Raw genomic sequence first — 9727 nt, forward strand, 5'->3', positions numbered from 1 at the left:
TATTATTTTTATTGTTGTATTATTATTTTTAATGTTTTTTCCATATTTTGGATTCATGATTGGTTAAATCTATAGATAGTGAAGGCTGACTGTTTTTCATCTGAGTCTTCCACCACAGACTGCATAGAGATAAGATGTAGTAGTAATTGGATATAATAGTATTTAATTTGTTGACTAGTTGGTAACTGAGTTGGGGACCCTGGACAATCCTCTAGAAGCAGCCTGTCACTAGGATGACCTGGAATGGCAGGGCTTAGCAATGCCCCAATTTCTCTAAGATACAACAACGGGGATGGAAGCGAGTGCCAGAAGTTCCTTAGTCTTTATATCTTTTATGATGTCATGAGAACTCTGTATTACCTCTATGGAGAAGAGAGTGAGCTTGTTACTCAGCATATCAAATTAGAAAGGAGAAGTTGTCATTGGATGTCATCAGTGTCATCAGTGTCCATCCTCTTGAGTATACACAATAGATACAGGTCTCCTCTAAGAGGAGGATCAGTGACCAGGTGGGACTCCAGTGTCTGGCTGTAAACAAGCATATTGTCTGGTCCTCAGAGCACTGTGGCTAGTGTGTGTGTGTGTGTGTGTGTATTGGTCTCTGGAATCTGATCAGATCTTTAAAACAGTTCACCATTTAAGGAAGAAATTTCCTAATAGAGGTTATAACAACAAGTCATAGCTGATGGTTAGTAAATATTAGCTTGAGTGAAGACTAAAGGGGTTCCACTGAGAACTCCATTGGGCTGCAATCTTAGACCCTCTGAACCTTCCACTTACTGGTGTATAAAAAGTAGCAGGGAGAAGAGAATCTCACCAATCTCTGGTCAAATATTCCTCTCAAATAATTACCTTAATCAATGGCAAATCATTATCCAGTGTCTCTGAAAGACTTAGATGCAGTGGTCAAGAACACATGTATTAAAAGAAGTCTTGTTTATTTAAGCATCATGGAGTCAGAGCAACTGGGCTTGAAAACTGGTAACCCCTTTTAATAACTGACATTTAGCAGGTTGCTTACCCCTTTGCAGCTTTGGTTTCCTCATCTATAAAATATGACACTATGGTACCTCACTCACAAGGTTACTGTCAAGATAAAATGAGATCATACATGTAAAGCACTTAAAACATTGCCAGGCACTTCAACAAAGGCTAGCTATGGTTATTTATTTCTTTATTCTTGCCTTGTTTTAAAAAGCACAGAATTAAGACACTTTATGTTTGCACTACACTCACAGCAGTTAATAGTGTGCTATCTTTTCTGAGGAAAAAGTGATGGTAATTTCAGTAACTGGCTTGTACTTTATGGCTGTCTTCTTAACAAGCCTTATGGAGAAGCGTCTCCTATGTGATTCCCAAATATAGGCCTAATCTTGACCAAGAATTGGCTCTCACTCCTAAATCATTCCAGTCTAGAAAACAAGTCAAGAATTTATTTTCCTCCATTTTTGTACCATTTTGCCAAAACTATTAATCAATGAAGAGCATAAATTATCTAATTCTTCAGAATTCAACTCAACTACTATTAATATTCAGCCAACTCCAGGAATGATTTAATCCCAGGCTGAGAAAAGCTGTGTCTATTTGCACCATAAGCATATAAGGGAGAAGTCTGAACATGACAATTTGGGTGCAGAAAAGAATTATTATAACATGATTTAACTCAAAGTAGAACAAACCTCCAAAGCCTAAGCTGGCTGTTTCTCAGTAGGTCTCTCTGGCCTCCCTCAGCTCTCATAATTCTAGAAAGAGAACATTAGCCTATGGTGCGTGTAACCTTATTTTGAAAAAGAAAAATGTTTTACACTTATCAGTGGTTTTCAGTTCTCGAGTAAAAGAACAAATGGTTGAATATTATATTTAGACGTTCTGAATATATATATGTACTTTTGCTTCGAATTGCTTTTTCTACGATATTGTGTTTAAACAGTGAACAACTGAAATATTAATGGATGAAAAGTAATGTTTAATTAACTTGCCTTTATCAGACACCATGTTCACTGCTATATTTAGCCAGTGAACTAAAAGAGGAGGCTGCAGCAGAATCAGCACATCAGCCTGTGAAATATCAAAGAGCAGAGGAGGCCTTTTGTTTCAGCCTTGAACCAGAGACTGAAAATGCATCTAATTTGAGCATTTTCAGAGGAGGATAAAATGATGTGAGACATAATAATCAGGAAAAATGTCATGCACAGCCTAAGTACACATTCATCAGAGGAAAAATGCCAGGAGGGTGGCAGCCTAGGTAAGAGGGCTGTCTGGAAGCTGCAATTCATCCTTACAAGTTCTTTAAAATAATTTACCATTAAAAAGCCAAGACTCCTATCTACACTGAAAGAGGTCCTAGGCAGCAATACAGAGTACTGAGCAGGTGGCAGGGTTGTTGCTTTTTGTTTTTTTCCTAGAAGCAGCTTTATGTGGTCTACTTGAGCATTTAAGGACTCAGAAGATATCATCAGTACAATTGAAGGGAAGGGGTAGAGAAATAAAAGAGAAATTTTCTCTTTGGAGTGAGCTTTTATTTTTTTAAGATTCTTTTCTTTTGAGAATGCATAACCAGATATAGGTTTGGGGGGAGAGTAGGAGAGATGGACACCCCTTCAAGATAGCATAGCAATTCTATTATATCTTAAAGGTTTTATTGTATCATGAAGGCTAATTGCACATTTTTTTTTTTTTGAGACAGAGTCTCACTTTGTCACCCTCGGTAAAGTGCCACGGCATCATAGCTAACAGAAACCTCAAACTCTTGGGCTCCAGCAATTCTCTTGCCTCAGCCTCCCAAGTAGCTAGGACTACGGCGCCTACCACAATGCCCGGCTATTTTCAGAGAGGGTCTCACTCTTGCTCAGACCAGTCTTGAACTCCTCAGCTCAGGTGATCTACTCTCCTCGACCACCCAGAGTGTTAGGATTACAGGTATGAGCCACCTCACTGAGCCTCCCATTTTTAATAAACAAAACATAAAGAGAAAGAAGATCGAGCATTGATTAGGTATGATAATTTTTAAATTTTATTTTGGTATCCCAAGAACCTGGACCAGTCAGTGCCTGGCACATAGTAGGTCTCAATAAATACTTGTTAAATAAATGAATAAATGGTTTTGTGTCAAATGGTACAATGAGCATAATTCTCCCCCAACGTTTCGAACACATAGGAATGAGGTCTTTAAGATATGTTCAAAACTATATAACTATCAAAAGTGAAACGAAATTGTCACAGGCCAGAACAGAAACAGAAATTACAATAATAAGACAGGAGCACTTGGGACTAGGGCTTCAAATCCATGGGGAACCAGGGCCACACTTGCCCAGTTTGAAGGATCCCGGTGTGAAGCCATACTTCCATCCTAGTCTGTCTACCCACCAGAATTGGGTCAGAATCTCCTACTTGCCTGTGGCAGCAGCTAAGGCAAAAAACTTAGCTACCATGAGACCTGTACCTGGTTTGAGCCACATGAGTATGGGTGCTAGAATGTCTACATGTGTAGGAATAATTTTTGATCTGAGCTTTTGATAACTTGAAAGGGCAGGAGAAACCACCTACATAGAGTGGGCATGTAGAAGAAAATCCCCACAGAAAATTAGTTCCCAAAAAACTATAAAATGTAGGGGGAAGTTGGGTACTATCAAAAGTGCTAAACAGACCCAATATCTGAGGAAATGAAAATAACAGAATGATCTAAAAATGAACTTCTAGCAAGCCTGTTTAAAATTTTCAAATTTTAGGCTAGGCACAGAGACTCATTCCCGTAACCCCAATGCTTTGGGAGGCCAAGGTGGGAGATTGCTTGAGCCCATAGGTTTAAGGTCACAGTGTGCTATGACCGTGCCACTGCTCTCTGGCCTGGGCAACAGAGTGAGACCTTAAAATCTCCAAATTTTATTTATTTATTTATTTATTGAGACAGAGTTTCACTTTGTCGCCCTTGGTAGAGTGCTATGACATCATAGCTCACAGCAACCTGAAACTCTTGGGTTCAAGAGATCCTCTTGCCTTAGCCTCCCAAGTAGCTGGGACTATAGGCACCCGCCACAATGCTGGGCTATTTTTTTTTAGAAATGGGGTCTCACGCTGGCTCAGGCTGGTCTCAAACTCCTCAGCTCAAGCAATCCACCCACCTCAGCCTCCCAGAGTGCTAGGATAACAGGCGTGAGCCACCCTGCCCAGCCCCTTCAAATTTTGCCAGATGCACAATACTATATATAATATGCTACCTTTTGTGTAAGAAAGAAAGGGAAATATATATATACGCATCTGCTAATATCTGCAAAATATCTTTTGCAAGAAGGATAAACAAGAATTTAAGAAAATTAATTACCTAAAGGGAGTAGGTATGAATGGAATATGAGGGAGAGCAATAGGACTTCTCTGAGTATTTTTTTGTATATTTTATTTTTAAATTACATTAATATTTTATAAATTAAAAAATAATTAAATAAGGAAAAAACTAAAATTCAATATGAACAAGTAAATTAACCCAGCTGCATATCACACTGAAAATAACAATGCCGTAGAATAAAAAGAATCATTCCAATAACTTTTGATATAGTACTCTTATTGTGCAGTCAGTGGGCTGTGTTATGTAGATAAAAGTAATGGCAAAGCAACCTTGAACATTCCTTCGTGGTTTTTTGCTGGTAATGGCATTGCTGTAGCAATTCTGAAGCTATTTTGTGTGTATAATTGGATTGAGCAAATGAATAAATACATCAAAAATGTGTAAATACATTCGGAATCAGAATTCTCATTGTGAGAAAAGAGAAATAAAAATTATGGGGGAAGTAGTGGAAGAACCACATGATGTTGAATTGGAATATAGCTATTAGTATAAACTTCTGATTTGAAAATGTGTATCTGTCTGCTAAAAGGGCCTGGAAGCAATGACATCTCAGCAGCAATAAGCAAACAGCACCTAGATCTTGTACAGTAGTCTTCCCTTATCTGAGCTTTCACTTTCTGTGGTTTCACTTATCCAAGGTCAACCTTGGTCCAAAAATATTACATGGAAAATTTCAGAAATAAGCACGTTTTAAATCAAGGGTCATTCTGAGTAGCATGATGAAATCGTTCACAGTCCTGCTCTGTCCCTCCCACTAGGATATGGATCATACCTTTGATGGGTGTTTCCACACTGTAGTTGCTGCCTGCCTGTCTTGGTTATCAGATAGGCTGACATAGTGTGTGGAGGCTTTGACACCATCTGTGGTTTCACACATCTGTTGCAGGTCTTGGAATGTATCCCCCAAGGATAAGGGGGGACTACTGTGTTCTAAATGTCACATGACTGAGGTTGGATTCTTTGGAAACAGATGCTATGATGGAGTTTGAAGTACAAGAGATCAACAAATGTGTAAGAATGGCGAAAGAAGCAGGACTAAGAAAAAGGAGATGAAATGTGTTGCATGCCTCAATCAAACCAGCAGGAGCTGGGAGCTAGTATTTTGCCTCAACAGTGTCCCATATGAGGCTGAAAAGTCTCTGGATGTGGCCAGCCCCAGGAAGGGCATGCACTGAGGTGAAGGGGTTTTGCAGCAGAAGCAGACCCAGGAGCTGAAAGGTGGAGGCTGTCCATTGATCACACTCCCCACAGCAAGTACTTTCTTGAAGGGTGATCTGGATGGCACATCTCCATGACTACCACACTACTACACTAAAGGAAACTAGATTTCCTTGGAGAAGTGGCTGGTTCCACATTCAGAGAAAGAAAGAACAAAATGAGCCTGGAATACCTGGTAATGTGAGAAAGAAATGCCCAAAACTCGATAGATTCATGTAAAAAAAGATAGAGATACCTGCTAAAAGGGGGCTCCACTAACCAAATTTGGAACAATTTGAACATCAAAATGAATAAAGACAGGAATAGATTGCAACACATTTAATAATAATAAAGAATTCATGTGTCTGGGCGGCGCCTGTGGCTCAGTTGGTAAGGCGCCAGCCCCATATACCGAGGGTGGCGGGTTCAAACCCGGCCCCGGCCAAACTGCAACCAAAAAATAGCCGGGCATTGTGGCAGGCGCCTGTAGTCCAGGCTACTCGGGAGGCTGGGGCAAGAGAATTGTTTAAGCCCAGGAGTTGGAGGTTGCTGTGAGCTGTGTGATGCCATGGCACTCTACCGAGGGCCATAAAGTTAGACTCTGTCTCTACAAAAAAAAAAAGAATCCATGAGTCCATACTGATACTAAAAAACAAAAGTTCAAAAGAAGCGGGAAAAGAAAAAAATCTTTATAGGAGAATTCCAACTAATAAATGTAGAAGAAATGACAAAAATAGAAAATCATCATTTTATAACCGCCATAGTAATAACTGATTCAGACAAAAAAATCATCCATGAATGCTAAAACTATCAAATGAAACACATTGAGAAATAGGATATTCACACAGTCTTAAAATATCACCTTATAGGACATTTATTAATTATATGGGGAAAAGGAACCCTTACAATGGAGAAATCTGGTGGAAACCACCTGAACTCAGTAATCAAACTGCACATGAACAATAATGGAACAAGCTGACTTCATATGCCTTCTAATGTGCTGCCCTAAGAAAAACACATCACTTCTGTTGTAGTCCTGAGTCAGACAACTGACCTGCACTCTTCAAAATGATAATATTATGAAAGCCAAAAACAGAAAAAAGTGGGGGCTGAAAAATTATTCTAGACCAGTTTTTCAACCGTTTTTATTTCATGGCACCTTGAACCTATCATTAAACTTCCAGGCACAAGGGCCTGGCAGGCTGGTTCCCACCTATAATCCTAGTACTCTAGGAGGCCAAGGCAGGTGGATCGCTTGAGCTCAGGAGTTTAAGACCAGCCTGAGCAAGAGTGAGATCCCGTCTCTAATAAAACTAGAAAAACTAGCAGGGCCTTGTGGCAGGTGCCTGTAGTCTGAGCTATTTAGAAGGCTGGGACAAGACGATTGCTCAAGCCCAAGAATTTGAGGTTGCTATGAGCTATGATTACACCATAGCATTCTACCCAAGACGACAGAATTAGACTCTGTCTCAAAGAATAAAAAAAAATCCGCAGCACATTTAAATTATTTTGATCAAAAAAAGAGTAAAAAAAGAATGTACTTACTGTGCTTTGAACTTCTTTCAAAAATAATTCAATTAATGATCTTCAAAAATTTCATGGCACACCTAAGATCTTCTCATAGCACACCAGTTGAAAATCACTGTTCTAGATGAAAGGATGCTAAAAGAAATATGAAAATGACACACTGTTTGATTCTTGATTAGATTCTGGATTAAAAACATTTATAAAGGATGTTATTGGAATGATGGGGGAAATTTGATTATGGATGTAAATTTGATGACACTGTTATTTATATCAAGTGTTAAATTTCCTGAGTGTGATTATGTAGGTATATGCCCTTGTTTTCAGGAGACATATCTTGAAGTATTTAGTATCATATCATTTGCAACTACAACTGCCAAATAGCTCATAGACAGATAGATCCTACATACAGACATAGACAACAGATAAAGCAAATGTGGAAAAATATTAAAAATTGATGAGTGTCAGTAAAGGGTATGCGGGTTTTCATTATACTGTTCTTGCAACTTTTTGGAATGTTTGAAATACTTCAAAATAAAAAAAGATTGAAAAAAAATGCAAACAAAAAATTTTCCAGAGATTAAAATAAAGAAATTAGAACTCATAAAATGATAATGATAGATTATGAAACAGGTACCTATAACAACACAATCCTCACATAAGCTGCCATGTCCCTCTGCAGTCAAGGCTGGGGGCCACAGGGGAGAGTCTCCATTAGCTGCCATGTCCACACTGGGCCTCAGGTCTCAGGCCCTCTTGCTGACAGCTCCACATGGCCCAGGAGCTTGAAGCTGGGCTGGCATCTGTGGATTCAACCAGAGATGCCGAGGTGAAGTCAGAAGGAAGATCTTGTAGTTCTCATACTGGGAGGAACTTTATGTGCGTACTGAGTGTGTAAAGGGCTTCAACCAGAAGTCACATCTCTTTGAACATCAGAGACTTCATGCTGAAGAAAAGTCTCATGAACGTGACCAAAGTGACAAAGTCTTCTCTCAGAAGCCATGAATTGGTGTACATCAGAGTATTTATATAAGAGAAAAACCTCATTTATGTACTCAATGTGGGGAAGCCTTTACCCTCGAGTCAAACCTCACTACACATCAGAAAATTCATACTGGACAGAAACCCTACAAAGGCAGTGAATGCGGGAAAGCATTTTTCCAGAGATAAGATCTCTTTCAACATCTGAGAATTAATACAAGAGAGAAACCTTATGAATGTATAGAATGTGGAAAAGGCTTCTCCCAGAATTCAGACCTCAGTATACATCAGAAACCTCATACTGGAGAGAAACACTATGAATGCAGTGAATGTGGGAAAGCTTTCGTAAGAAAATCAGGACTCAGGATGCATCAGAGAATTCACACAGGAGAGAAACCTTATGTATGCACTGAATGTGGGAAGGCCTTCATTCAGAAATCCCATTCAATACACATCAGAGAATTCATACAGGAGAAAAACCTTATGAATGCAGTGGCTGTGGGAAATCATTCACTAAGCAGTCACAACTCCATGCGCATCAAAGAATTCACACTGGAGTAAAACCTTATGTATGTACAGAATGTGGAAAGGTCTTCACTCACAGGACAAATCTCACTACACATCAGAAAACTCAGACTGGGAGAAACCTTACGTGTGTGCTGAGTGTGGGAAGGCTTTTACTGACCAGTCAAATCTTATTAAACACCAGAAAACTCATACTGGAGAGAAACCCTATAAATGCAGTGGCTGTGGAAAAGCCTTCATATGGAAGTCATGTCTCAAGATACACCAGAAATCTCATATTGGAGAGCAGCACTATGAATGCAAGGAATGTGAAAAAGCCTTGATCCAGAAGTCAACACTAAGTGTGCATCAGAGAATCCACACAGGAGAGAAACCTTATGTTTGTCCTGAATGTGGGAAGGCCTTTGTCCAGAAATCACATTTCATTGCCCATCGTAGAATTTATACTGGAGAGAAGCCTTATGAATGCAGTGACTGTGGGAAATGCTTCACAAATCACAACTCCGTGTGCATCAGAAAATCCACACAGTTGAGAAGCCCAATATATATGCTGAAGGTGGAAAGACCTTCACTGACAGGTCAAATCTCATAACACACCAGAAAATCCATACTAGGCAGAAACCCTTTAAATGTGGTGACTGACCCTCACCTGGAAGTCACGCCTCAATATACATCAAAAATCCCATACTGGAGAGAGACACGATGAATGCAGCAAATGCGGGAAAGCTTTCATCCAGAAAGCAACACTAAGTATGCATCAGATAATTCATACAGGAAAGAAACCTTATGCTTGTACAGAATGTCTGAAGGCCTTCACTGACAGATCGAATCTCATTAAACACCAGAAAACGCATAGTGGAAAAAAACGCTATAAAACCAGTGACTGAAAAAGCCTTCACCTGGAAATGACAACTAGGCATGCATCAGATATCTCACAGTGGGGGAGAGGAATGCCTGAGCCTGCAATCATCCTGCAGGGAGAAGTAGATGTGAAAGATTGGCCTGAATGAACAGAAGGCAAAAAGAGTGAAGTATCCCCTCAGTTCACTGGAAATTAAAGTTCCTGCATCACCACATTGATATGCAATGATGTGCATAGGGAGATTCTTTAGATAAAGCAGTTGAGCAATAATCAAGTTTGGTTACATGATTGATACA

The 9727-nt window shown here is 39.5% G+C and overlaps 1 pseudogene; it reads left to right on the forward strand.

The window, feature by feature from the left end:
- LOC128577073 (zinc finger protein 41-like) overlaps positions 1 to 9456 on the forward strand; it is an 81413-nt pseudogene extending 71957 nt beyond the window's left edge.
- Positions 9457 to 9727: the final 271 nt, after the last annotated feature.

The sequence above is a fragment of the Nycticebus coucang genome, chromosome X (assembly GCF_027406575.1).
Source record: "Nycticebus coucang isolate mNycCou1 chromosome X, mNycCou1.pri, whole genome shotgun sequence".
Taxonomy (NCBI): Eukaryota; Metazoa; Chordata; class Mammalia; order Primates; family Lorisidae; genus Nycticebus; species Nycticebus coucang.